The sequence below is a fragment of the Ailuropoda melanoleuca genome, chromosome 11, assembly GCF_002007445.2.
Source record: "Ailuropoda melanoleuca isolate Jingjing chromosome 11, ASM200744v2, whole genome shotgun sequence".
Lineage (NCBI taxonomy): Eukaryota > Metazoa > Chordata > Mammalia > Carnivora > Ursidae > Ailuropoda > Ailuropoda melanoleuca.
The window spans coordinates 96,039,326-96,051,599 of record NC_048228.1 but is presented as its reverse complement, the minus strand read 5'-3'; positions in this window follow the sequence as shown (position 1 = coordinate 96,051,599).

The following is a 12,274-nucleotide window of genomic DNA, read 5'->3' as shown; positions in this document are numbered from 1 at the left end:
TAGTGCCAAAAGGAATACCAGTATAACTGAACTGCCTCGAACCAGACAGACTTACCTTGAAGAGAGTAATGGAGATAAAATTGTTTTTTCCCATTAAATATGATACTCATTTAATGCACAACCGGTGTAGTGCAAAGTGTTTTACATATGATATTTTGTTTAATTTCCACGGTAACCAGGGTAAGCATCTCTTTACAGGTAATAAATCTAAAACTCGGAGAGGTTAAATCATTTTCTCAAGATCATACATCCTAAAATAACAGAGCCAAGATCTGAGCTTGAACTCTGTAACTATGCTATCACCATCAGCTTTAACATAAATCTCAGAAGTACAAATTAATGTTTCCATTTGAATATAAGTGAAAACCTTCCTCAACTAGCATATACATCAGGAAATTAATCAGCTCTACACACTGGGATTCTGAATGTAGGGCATGATTGGTAGATATAGGAATGTCACCAAGGACCCAACACTTGCCCAATTTTGTTTTGTTTTGTTTTGTTTTGTTTTTTGTCCTTGTATTTGTAAGGGCTGACAGCAGCAATCAGTGATAAGAGTTTTCAGAGAGAGAAAGATAGAAATAGAGAGAGAGATACACACAAAGAAAAAGTGAGAGAGAGAGAGAGAGAGAAAGAGAATGTGTCTAAAAGCATCCAATAAAAGCCTTCAGGCTTCTGCTGCTTGAATCACCCCTGAACAAATTCTTATGGCAGGAAGGCTGCTGCTGACCTTAGTTCAAGAAACATGAACTCATGACTGGAAAGGTGGGTGGGGTTACTTTGATTGTTTTAGACCAGGGAGAGTCCACCCCTAGATTTGGGGGTGCAGTCAATGCTACCCAACAGTGAGCAGCTATACTATGTGGAAAGAACCAAATGGACGATGGGGAGAGAGACACTGAACCATTGAACTCACTATAGTGAACACACAATTATGTCTTTATTTGATGATTTGAAAAGTGAACAAAACTAAAGAAATGAGAAATCGTCTTTGTTCAATTAATAATTATTTTTAAATAACTCACTAATTCATGTGAGGGAGACTGTCAATTTGGCACATCAAGGATCTAAAAAAATCCAGATCTCTTTGCATATATCAATGGTTGCAAAACTCATAAATTTAACCATGTGCTTTGGAAAAGAAAAAAAATGAAAGAAATGATAGGCTCACTAGGCTAAGGAAGAACAGGGTAAATGCGAACATTCTAGGAAGACTGAACATTTGAAATTGAATTTGAGAAAGTAGAGATAAAAAGCAGAGTATTTAATTTACCTCATCCTGAGACAACAGAATTTGTTTCAGGTTACTTTCAAGAGTACCAGTAAGGCATTTCCCCCGGTACAGATGAATTTGGATGTCATGATGATATAGATTCAGGTACACCTGTGCTCAAATTCTGATGATGCCGTCTCCTAGCTGCATTATTTTGGACAGGTAACAATTTATTTCTTGCTCTGTTTCCTCAACTGTAAGATGCTAATATTAACAGTAGCTGTTCTGCAATGTTGTAAAAAAGATTGAATGAGATAATGTATATAATGCTTAGTGAAACACCTGACATCTGTAAGCTCAGTGAATGCTTGCTATTAATTTGGTCTCGATTAATCAAGTGTTAGACTTCCTGAGATTTTATGTGACCTTACTGTGCAGAACCATCTACCTGCTTGTTATTTCTGATATTCTGCTTAGATTACTCCTATCCAATGTCATTGTTTCTATCTGTGAAGACTTAAAAGAGGAGTGATAGGAACAAGGATAAACGAGTTGTTTGGGCATTCTTATAAACAGACTTTCATTTTTGATTTGCTTTCCTGTGCCAGGCATTTGTTTATCTGCATAAAGACAAAAATAAAAGCTACTAAGGGCTGCATGCCATGCAATCAGAGGAAAACTTGGCATGGCTTTGAAATTTAATGATCAAAGCAGTGGAGATGCATGTCAGGGGTGCCCAAGAATCTTTGGTTTTGTGAAAAGCTAATGATGGGGTACATGTGAGGTTAAAGGGCCTTTATTGGAAGGCACTATATAGCATAGACTACAGAAAAATCCAACAAAATATGTTCAAAGTCCTTGACCACTCTTATCTATCATTACATGTGGTTATAACCATTACCGACTTTCAAACATAACGGGCTTTAAATATATAGCTATGTTGGGCAATTGCGAATTGTTACAGTAAGGCAGGCTCTTTGGAATCACGTGCACCCAAGTCCTCTGCTTCTGCCATCATGGGCAAGCCGCTTGACATCTATGAGGATCTGTTTCTTTATGTGATAAATTGCTATAAGAATATAGATCTTGGGATTTATTTATTTATTTATTTATTTATTTATTTATTTTTAAGATTTTATTTATTTGACAGAGATAGAGACAGCCAGCGAGAGAGGGAACAACAAGCAAGGGGAGTGGGAGAGGAAGAAGCAGGCTTCCAGTGGAGGAGCCTGATGTGGGGCTCTCCCATAACGCCGGGATCACGCCCTGAGCCGAAGGCAGAGGCTTAACCGCTGTGCCACCCAGGCGCCCCTTGGGATTTATTTTTAAATCATTATGTATATACAAAGCACGGACGGCATCTCGTAAGCACTTAATATACATTTTATTTTCTGTATGTTTGTTTCTTTTTATCACTTGTAAAAAAAAAAAGACTGAAGGCAGTTAAGCTTATATCTACCTTAAACTATTCATGCTTACATAGAAAAAAATTTTAAGGAAAGAAAATAAAGAGCAGCTGAGACACAAAATGGAGATAGGAAAGATGCTAACATAAAAATGCAAAAGCTAAATTTCTTTCATACTTTCCAAGGGTATGCCAATTTCAAATAAATCTCCAACATTTCTAGTGCCAAAGGTAAAAAAGGAAACATGATCTGTACAATAATTCACATAGCCCATTACATAAAAGAAAACAGCTAGTCGGTAAAGCAAAACTCTTCAGTTATTAGGAGCTCAAAAGCTTCTGCCGGTGAAGTTGCCCGGAAAGAGAGAGGGCCACCTGGCTGTGCTCCTCCAAGGATGTCCTGCCTGCCCACACCCCGTGGCTCTCTCTGCTTGCGTGTTCTGGTGCTCACTAGTCCAGCAGACCTATGGGCAGAGAACTCCTTATTTTGGTTTCTCTATAACCAGTCCACACCTTTGTAACTAACTAGTCCTGCCTCTATTAACTTCCATTACATCATGCTGGGGTGAAAACTAAGTTTCTAGTAACTCATGACAACAATTTCTGTTTCATTTACATTGCATGGAGGCCCTTGGAAGTTGAGTACAGCTCTGTACCTGTCTTCCACCCTGGGATCCAGACAGAAAGGCAGCCTCCTACCATTTTGGAGGGGTAGTGAAAGAACAAGAGAGTTTTCAGAAACAAACAGTGATCTTAAAGCACAGAGTCACCTCCACTAACATGTATATGGCCCAACCTGACAATGGGGCAGGGACACATGCCCCTCCTACAAGAAATGTCCTCAAGGGTCAGGATATAATAGGGTATGGTGGAGGGGTGGGGGTGAGGGGTGATGGCTGTATAATCCTCTCCCAGGAAAAGGGATTGCAGATCATTGAGAATAGGAATTTGCCCTTATTTACTCTCCTCAAATGGCCCAATCTGAGGGATGCTATCTCCCAGGATCCTAAGCTTTACCATACTATTAATCAGAGAAAACAAACCAACAAACTAACAAACCAAAACAGGAATTTTGACTGGAGCTGATATTCAAAGAAAAGATCTTGGCATGGTACTAAAAAATACTGGCAAAATAAATATTCGTAACACTAAAAAACGTCAAAAAATGTTTCAGGTATGTGTATCATTGCTTGGTAAATTCCCTCCTTAAACATTCATGATTTTTAAGATTATGTTATCAATACCTGCATGCTATTCACTTTACAGAAGAGAAGACTTTCTGAGTCTTTATACATCGTGCCACAAAACTCAATTGATTTTTCTTGACTATTAATTTTATGTATTTCTCTAGATCAGTAAATAAAACTAGTCTTTTTAAAGGATCAACAGCATTTATTTGTTTTGATAAGTCATAACCCATAATTATTTCAGCAAATCCCCCATGCTGTTCCTTTTGGTTATTTCTAATTTTTCACTATTGTAATTTCACTATGCATTTGTCAAATTGTTTTCTCTGGATAAATTCTAAAAAGTCACGCCATAGTGCACTTTTTAGGTTTCTCAATGGCCCCTCCAAAAATCAGCAACTTTCATTTTCTTTAAGGATCCCTCACTTCATCACCATTCAATTTAATCTTTGCTAATCTGAAGATGAAATCTGCACATTTCAGATTGCTGGTGTGCTAGTTGATTATTTCATAATTATATCTGTTTCATACACCTTTCTTATGAATGTCCCTTCATGCCCTTAGCCTATGTTCCAGGGCCGTGTTGGTCTTAAAATATTAACCAACACCAGTATTCTACTTACTATACATGAAGGAGGGAGTCTCTGTCCTAAGAATGTAATAGACACTTACTAACTTCATTAATCCCCACGACCACCATGAGTTAGATACAATTATGAGCCTCATTCCACAGATAAGGAAACGGAGATATAGAGTGGTTGAGTATATTATCGAAGGTCTTATTAAACTTTTTTTCATTTATTTGAAATTTACACGTTCCATGTTTGCTTTATATATCTATTAATAGTATTAACAGTGTTTGTTCATACAGAATTTCAAAACATAAAGTTTTTTGATATTATGATCCCAAGAATCAACAGAATTGTACAAATAACCTTTTATAGTTTTAGTACATTATTGAATTACTGGAAATAAAAATACGATTAATCTAGAATTTATTTTTAAATATGGTGTGATATAGGGACTTAATTTTGGCAAACAAAAGGTTAGCCATATTTCCAGACATGATTTATCAAATTGTATTTTTATTCTTACTGACTTGAATGTCATCTTTATTACATAATTCATTCTCTCATACTTCAGTGTTTTCCTTATATGTCCTATTAAGGTAAGAGCATATTTTGCTGTTAATAAAATGTCATTTAAATTTTTGCCACTTTATATTATGTTTTTATAACAGGGAGATCTCTTTCTGTTGCTTCTCTTTTAAACAGTTTTCTTATTTTTTCTTCCATACTTATAGGTCTGAATGAGCCTTAAAATCATTTTATCAAAATTCATTTAAAAGACACAAAATATTTGTGTCAATTTTGTTAAATGTATAAATTATTTTGAGAAGATATGACACTTGTATTATGTCTTTGTGTTCAAAAACATTATTTCTTCATTTATTTACCTCGTATTTATGTTGATTAAAGCTAGTATAATTTTTTATATTGTCCACATTTTATGATGTTAGTTTTTAGTTTAAAAATTTGTATTATGAATCTGATTCTTTTATTAAATGTAAAAGAATTATCAACTTTTTACAAAGAAAATGTATTTTTGAGAAATTTCTGAAAACTGTCATTTTTTTAATGATATTACTCTTGGTGAGAAATTGTTTGCATTGTGGAAAGTTTTGGTTGAACTCCTTTATTTGAATAAATTAGTTTTTTTTCCTTTTCAATTGCAATGCAAAGGAATTCAACAATTTTAAATAACAATAATGTTTTATTCTTTTATTTTATTGTTTAACATGCTTCTAGTTTTTTGTCATTAAGTGTCATTTTGGTCTTTGATTTAAGATATTTTTATTCTTTAATAATTTGAAGGAAATATCTACATATTCTCATAAATTTATTTTATTAGAAAGAGGTATCTCGGGGTGCCTGGTTGGCTCAGTTGGTTAAGTGCCTGACTCTTGATTTTGTTGCAGGCTATGATCTCAGGGTCTTGAGATCTGGCCTGAATTGACAGGTGCTGGGTGTGGAGACTGCTTAAGATTCTCTTTCCCCCCTGCCCCTCCCCCACCCCTCCACACACATATGAACGCACCCTCTCCCTCTCTCTCTCAAAAAAAAAGGAAAAGATATTGAATTTTACAGTCTTTTGAATTTATAAAAACAATTTTATATTAGTTTTATTTTCATTCTGTATAGAACAAGATGCTTGCTTTTGATAAATGGATTGCAAGTCAAATTCAAGATAGTTTTCTTTCATTATATCATTGATTATTGTTTCATTTCCCTTTGGTATTTTACATTCTTCTTGGACTGGTATTTCTTCCCATCTGGGCATAGATAAAAATCTCTAACTTCTTATCCAAGACTGGACAAGTCTGTGGAGGCCAAGATGCACTATACACTGTTGAATGCAAAGATCACACGGCTGGCAGGGAGCATTCCCATTTCTCTGTGGTCTGGAGATAATAATGAAGTGTGGTAAGGGGAGGGGTAAGATAAATATGCAGTGAGGAATAACCCTCTGATCTTTTCACCTCTAAGACAATGCTAGAAACAAGCTGAGGGCTTCAGAGGGGAGGGGGGTGGGGGATTGGGATAGGCCCGTGATGGGTATTAAGGAGGGCACATATTGCACGGAGCACTGGGTGTTATACACAAATAATGAATCATGGAACACTACATCAAAAACTAAGGATATACTGTATGGTGATTAACATAACATAATAAAAATTATTATTAAAAAAATAAATAAGACACTACTAGAGCTGATATTGTAGATATTATGTAACAAATGAGTATTTGTTCTTCCAGATCATTTTAATTCCTTTCAGACTTCAAGCCAGATGACCAGCATACTCCTTATGTCTACTAACAGCTCAAGCAGCACTCAGTAAGTCCAGCAGCCTCATTGGGAGAGATTGCTGAATTCTCTCAGTAAGACTAGATCACTTGTATGGTCATCTTTGCGTCCTGTGCTTTCAAAACAAATAAGAGGCCTCCCCACTCACCTAGAATGTGGCGATTCATGAACAATAAGTATACATTTAATAGAAACACTTTATTGAGAATGAGGGAGAGGTTCAATCAAGGGTGTGGATTATAACTTTATGTAATCTTACTCTGATAAATTTTGTCCCACAAAGTCATTTGAACACCTAACCCTCCTCACTCCCCTCCCCCACTCCTTCTTATTCTGCTCACTGTGCTTCTTCATTTAGTGTGTCTAGTCGTCTTTCTCCAGCTATTGGATACCTTCGAAACGCACTTCCTGCCCTCTACTTCATGCACTATTGCTGCTGATCATCACACTGGTTCAATCATAATTTCTTTTTTTTCTTTTAAATAATTTTATATTATGTTATGTTCATCACCATGCAGTACATCCTTAGTTTTTGATGTAGTGTTCCATGATTCATTATTTGCCTATAACACCCAGGGCACCATGCAATATGTGCCCTCCTTAATACCCATCACCAGCCTATCCCATTCCCCCCCTCCCCTCTGAAGCCCTCAGTTTGTCAATCATCATTTCTACCATTAGCCTGGAACGGAGACTTCTCTCTCTACTGTTGTCTAGCTTTCTGCCCATTTCCCAAAGGATGTGCTAAACCTTTCTGTGGCCTATAGGCTCTTCTCAAGACATTTGAGTTGTTTTCCTCTGGGGCAGCGTCAGAGTACTACACATGGCAGCTTATGATCAAAAGTCTTCCCTTTTTCAAAACAGTTAGTTGTTTTTTCCAGGAATAGCTCAGGTACCACATCAGTATATCACATATGAAAGTGTTTTATTAATATCAGCCTTACTCATGGCATCTACTATCTCTGAATACCAGCTCTAAGCTTTGGTGCCTTTGTTGCAGAATCTTAACTTCTACATCTTAGTTCCCAGTCATGAGTCCCAATGTCCTTTCAGTACTTTTCACAGTTGACCCATCTCTTCATGCAGGTACCGCACATACTGATCCGCCAGGACATCCTGGCATTCTCAAAGTGAGTTTACCAGTTAAATTCTGTCTTCATTACCAATATTTTACTTTGTGTTTATCTTCCTCCTGTCTCTAAGGGGACTTGTCTAACTTTGAAGTCATTCCTGCCTTCTAAAAGAATTCTAAAAGTCATATATATGTCCACTGATAAACTTGCTGAACCAACAAAAGTTAATGTGGGATATAGGTCTGCTAGAGCCATGGTTAATTGGATGATGATATGGCTTTATTCTTTGAAAAACGTAGAGTTTAAAGAGCACTTTCATAGAAATTATCTCATTCGATCGTTACAGGAACACAGCAAACCGTACTTCATTTTACAAGGGAAAATCTAAGTAAGGCTCTAAGAAGCTAAATAACTTGCCTATAGTCACACTTCAAATGAGTGGAACATGTAGAGTTTCTCCTCAGGCTTTTTGTCTCACAGTACTAAATAATTCAACTCCTAAGCTGGATTTTTGGACACCAGGCATTTTCTTGACTCATTCACACATTTCTTATTTGAAACTAGATATATATTTTTAAATCAAATCATCCTTCTCCTGCCAAACTTATATTATCAATATTCTCCTAGAAATCAGGGAGGTTTAATTTAGCCCATTACTGCCTGCCTCTCCCCATCACACACACATTTGTCTTGTCTTAATGACTCTACTCCTAAGTATTTCTTAAATTTATCTCTCTACACAGTACCCCTCCTTCCATCACCCTTGTTCAAAACCTCGTGACTCTTCATGTAAATTACTGCACTATCTCCCCAACTTGTCATGTTCTCGCCAAGGATTTCCTGTCACCTATAGAGCATGGTCAAAGCTTGTTAAAATAGATGCAAGGCCATCTACCAATGGACCCCTTTCTATCTCTCCAGTCTCATCATTTCTCATTACCTGCCTCATAGACTATGATTTAGAAACCCCGAATTGCCTGTGTTTTCCTGTTTACCCTATTCTCTTGCATCTGTGTCCTTTTCTTCTACTGCTCTTTCTGTTTGAAAAGGTTTTTTTTTTTTTTTTGTCTTCTTCACATGCTTCATTCCATTTTGTTCATGCATTGCTTTCCATATGCAACTTTCATGAGCCCCTTGAACAGCCCTAGTTAATGTGTAAGGGACACTTTGGTGTTCTTACAGTGCCATAACACCCTGTGCATACATCTATTATTTTACAATTTATATTACCTTTTAATTGACTTACATTATGCATTTATCTCTGTATTTGATAGTTAATTATTCATATCAGATATCTTGACTGTTTACATGTTCTCTCCCATAATTAAACTGCAAACTTTTTTGAGGGGATTACTTTCACTCAGTCTTATTTTCTCTAGCATATCATATGAGCTCCTTTGTGGAGAAAATATAAAACCACATATTTATTAACTATTGACCTCATCATATAATTTATAAATAGGAACCATGATCAGTAGTGTGTATATACATATATTCCTAATAAGTGCATATATGTATACATACATACACATGCATCCATAATATGTGCATGACACATAAATACAAAAATATATACGTGTACATATTATATATTTGTGTTCTCTTTCAATATTTTGTTATTTGACTTTTTATGTGTGGAATATAGAGATTTGTAGAAGTATTTTATGCAAAATTCAACATCTGATTCTAAAATCTAAACCCTACTCTAGAGATATGCTTGTGTGGGTGACTGAAAATGTGTGAGTCAAGTGTTAGGTAGGATGGGAGGGTGTGGAGTGTCTGCTCTTGTAGCTCAGCTTTTCTCTGATTAGGATAATATCTAGGGTTGTGTTTTCAGATCACGCTGTTACACGGTAACGTGTTCTGTCATCTTCCCAACATTGTTATACATTACACAAATGTAAGTGAATTCAAGGAGCTTAGAAAGGCCATAGCATTAAAAAAATCATGTGTGAATCATAAGTCTGTGCACTGATTCATTAAAGAGTTTTGAAAGTGTAAAGTAAATAAGTCATGGTGTTTTGAGTACTTAATATGATGAGGAAATATTTTGTGGATTTTTTTCTGTAGATTTTTAAATAAAGGGTTAAAATATTTAATATCTTGGAAAATTTGTTGGGCTTTTAGATAGGCTGTGACCACATTATTTTTCCCCCATTTAAAATGAAACATACAGGTTTTCACTATCTGAAATTTTGCTAATATCTTTTGGTAAAAAATTAGGTTTGGATATTCAAAGGAATACGTACAAATATATCCATAAAATTACAATATCATGTATATGTCATATATGTATCATGCATATTATATATAAAATCATACAAAGTTATGGATATATCTCACATTTGTTGGAGTCATAACATAGTCCTATTGTTTTAATACTATTTTCTTGATTATAGGATATTAATAATTTCACTGAAAGTTTCCCTATTTGTTAAAAGAGTCTACATTAGAATATCCTTCTATTTTACTATTATATTATTATAATATTATATATATATTCTAATCTTATATTTCTATATCCCTGCATTAATCATTTTTAGTCAGCTGTAATAACAGTATCCTATGATCAAAATACTGCCTTTATAGTTATATGTACAGGATCCAAAACACTGTCTTTTGGAGATTATTTCAGATCTGAAAAGTGGGGTTTCATGTTTAGGAGAATGAAAGACTTAATGTCCCTTACTGTCTTCTGTATATGTGTGGATGGGACCTGCAGGGCCTTTCAGTTTTCTGTAAGAACAGAAGAACAGAATAATGCATATCAAGTGCCATTTCCCCCAAGTCAAGATTCTCACTAAAACTGAATGCCAAGTACCTCATCTGCTAATTAATGGCATCTGCAGATTCCAAGTCTAGAATTTCCTTTGATTTATTTCATGTTCAGGCTTAAGCTGTTCTTTAGGGAAGTAAGTATCCTCATTTCATCAATCCTAATAAAGCTCAATTTATTCAAATCCCTTGCAAGAATTTGAGCATCTCACATTTAAAGCATAGTGATTATTCCAAATCCTTGTTAAGCAAATCACTGTAACCATCATATTGTTGACTTCTAGAGGAGTATATTCAGAGCTGAGGGAATTCTTTTTCACTAACTTGTATCATAGTGTAATGGGCCAAAGTCTAGATCAGTGGTTCTCATACTTATCATATAAACAGAAGCATCAGAATCATCAGGTGGGCTTGGAGGGAACATGGCCATGGAGTAAGAGGACCCTAAGCTCACCTTGTCCCGTAAATAGAACTAGATAACATTCATATCATCCCAAATACTCCAGAAATTGATCTAAAGACTAGAAGAACAAACTCCACAACTAAATATAGAGAAGAGGCCACAGTGAAGGAAGTAGGGGAGACATGACTTGGGAGAGAAAAGGATTATGGCCACTGCAACGGCGAGGGAGCCATGATTTTGGAGAAGGGCAAGAGACAAACTAGCATACAGGGGAGCACACTGGAACACAAATCTCCACAACAATTAGCTTGGAAAGTGAGAGGGTCCAAATTTTGTGAGTTCTTGCAACCAGCAATGCTTAAAGCCTGGAGTTTTAAAAGTCAGCAGGCTTGGCTCTGGAAGAGGTCAGAGGACACTGGGGCAGCTCTTGGAGAAGACAGCAGATAGCCCACAGACATACAACATGGAAACAGCCATCTGAAGAGTGCCTGGGGCACAGAGTGGAGAGGTTATTTGCTCATCTTGGAGCACATCCCAGAGAGTCAGCATTCATAGAGAGATCACTCCTGAACAAGGGAACTAGCAGGCACCATTTCTCTCCCCCACCCCTCAGCATAAATTCAGAGCCACCTACAGGAATCAGTAGTGCACCAACACTCTGCATAACTTGCTTACACCAAACCCCACTCCCCACGCACACTCTGGTGGAACCACCCTTTCCAGTCACACTTTCCTCAGTCACAGTGCTGTGGGCCCCCTGCCCCAGAAGACCAGCCTCAAACCCTGCCAACACTGCATCTCCTAACCTGGGAGTTTTTTGGAGCCTTCGTTCCAGTGGCAGTGGTGACAAGCCTCATTTCACAAGCAGACTAGAGCACATTTACTTAGAATGCACCATATTCAGGCCAGGTACCAAAAACTGGCCATAACAGGCAAAGAGAGCCTCTGCAGATGACTGGCCTTAAGGATGAAGTGGGCAGGACACAACAGCAGAGCTCACACAGAACACATTGGAGAAAACCTCAGGGGGTGATCGTTTCTTTGTTATCTTGATTGTGGTGAAGTTTTACCTGTGTGTATATATGCTAAAGCATATCAAATTTTACATTTCAAATATGTGCAGTATTGTTTAGAAATTATAACTCGATAAAACTACTAAACAAAACAATTAAAAAAACAAAAACTAATATGATGGGGATGCTAGAGACACTTTCAAATTATTTGTAGGATTTTTTAGAACATTAAAACACCATTCTCTCAAATCTATAAAAAAAAAATTCTTGCTACAGTTGTTTAATTTCATTCTACAGAGTAATTTTTTTTTTTTTAAGATTTTTTTAATTTATTCGACAG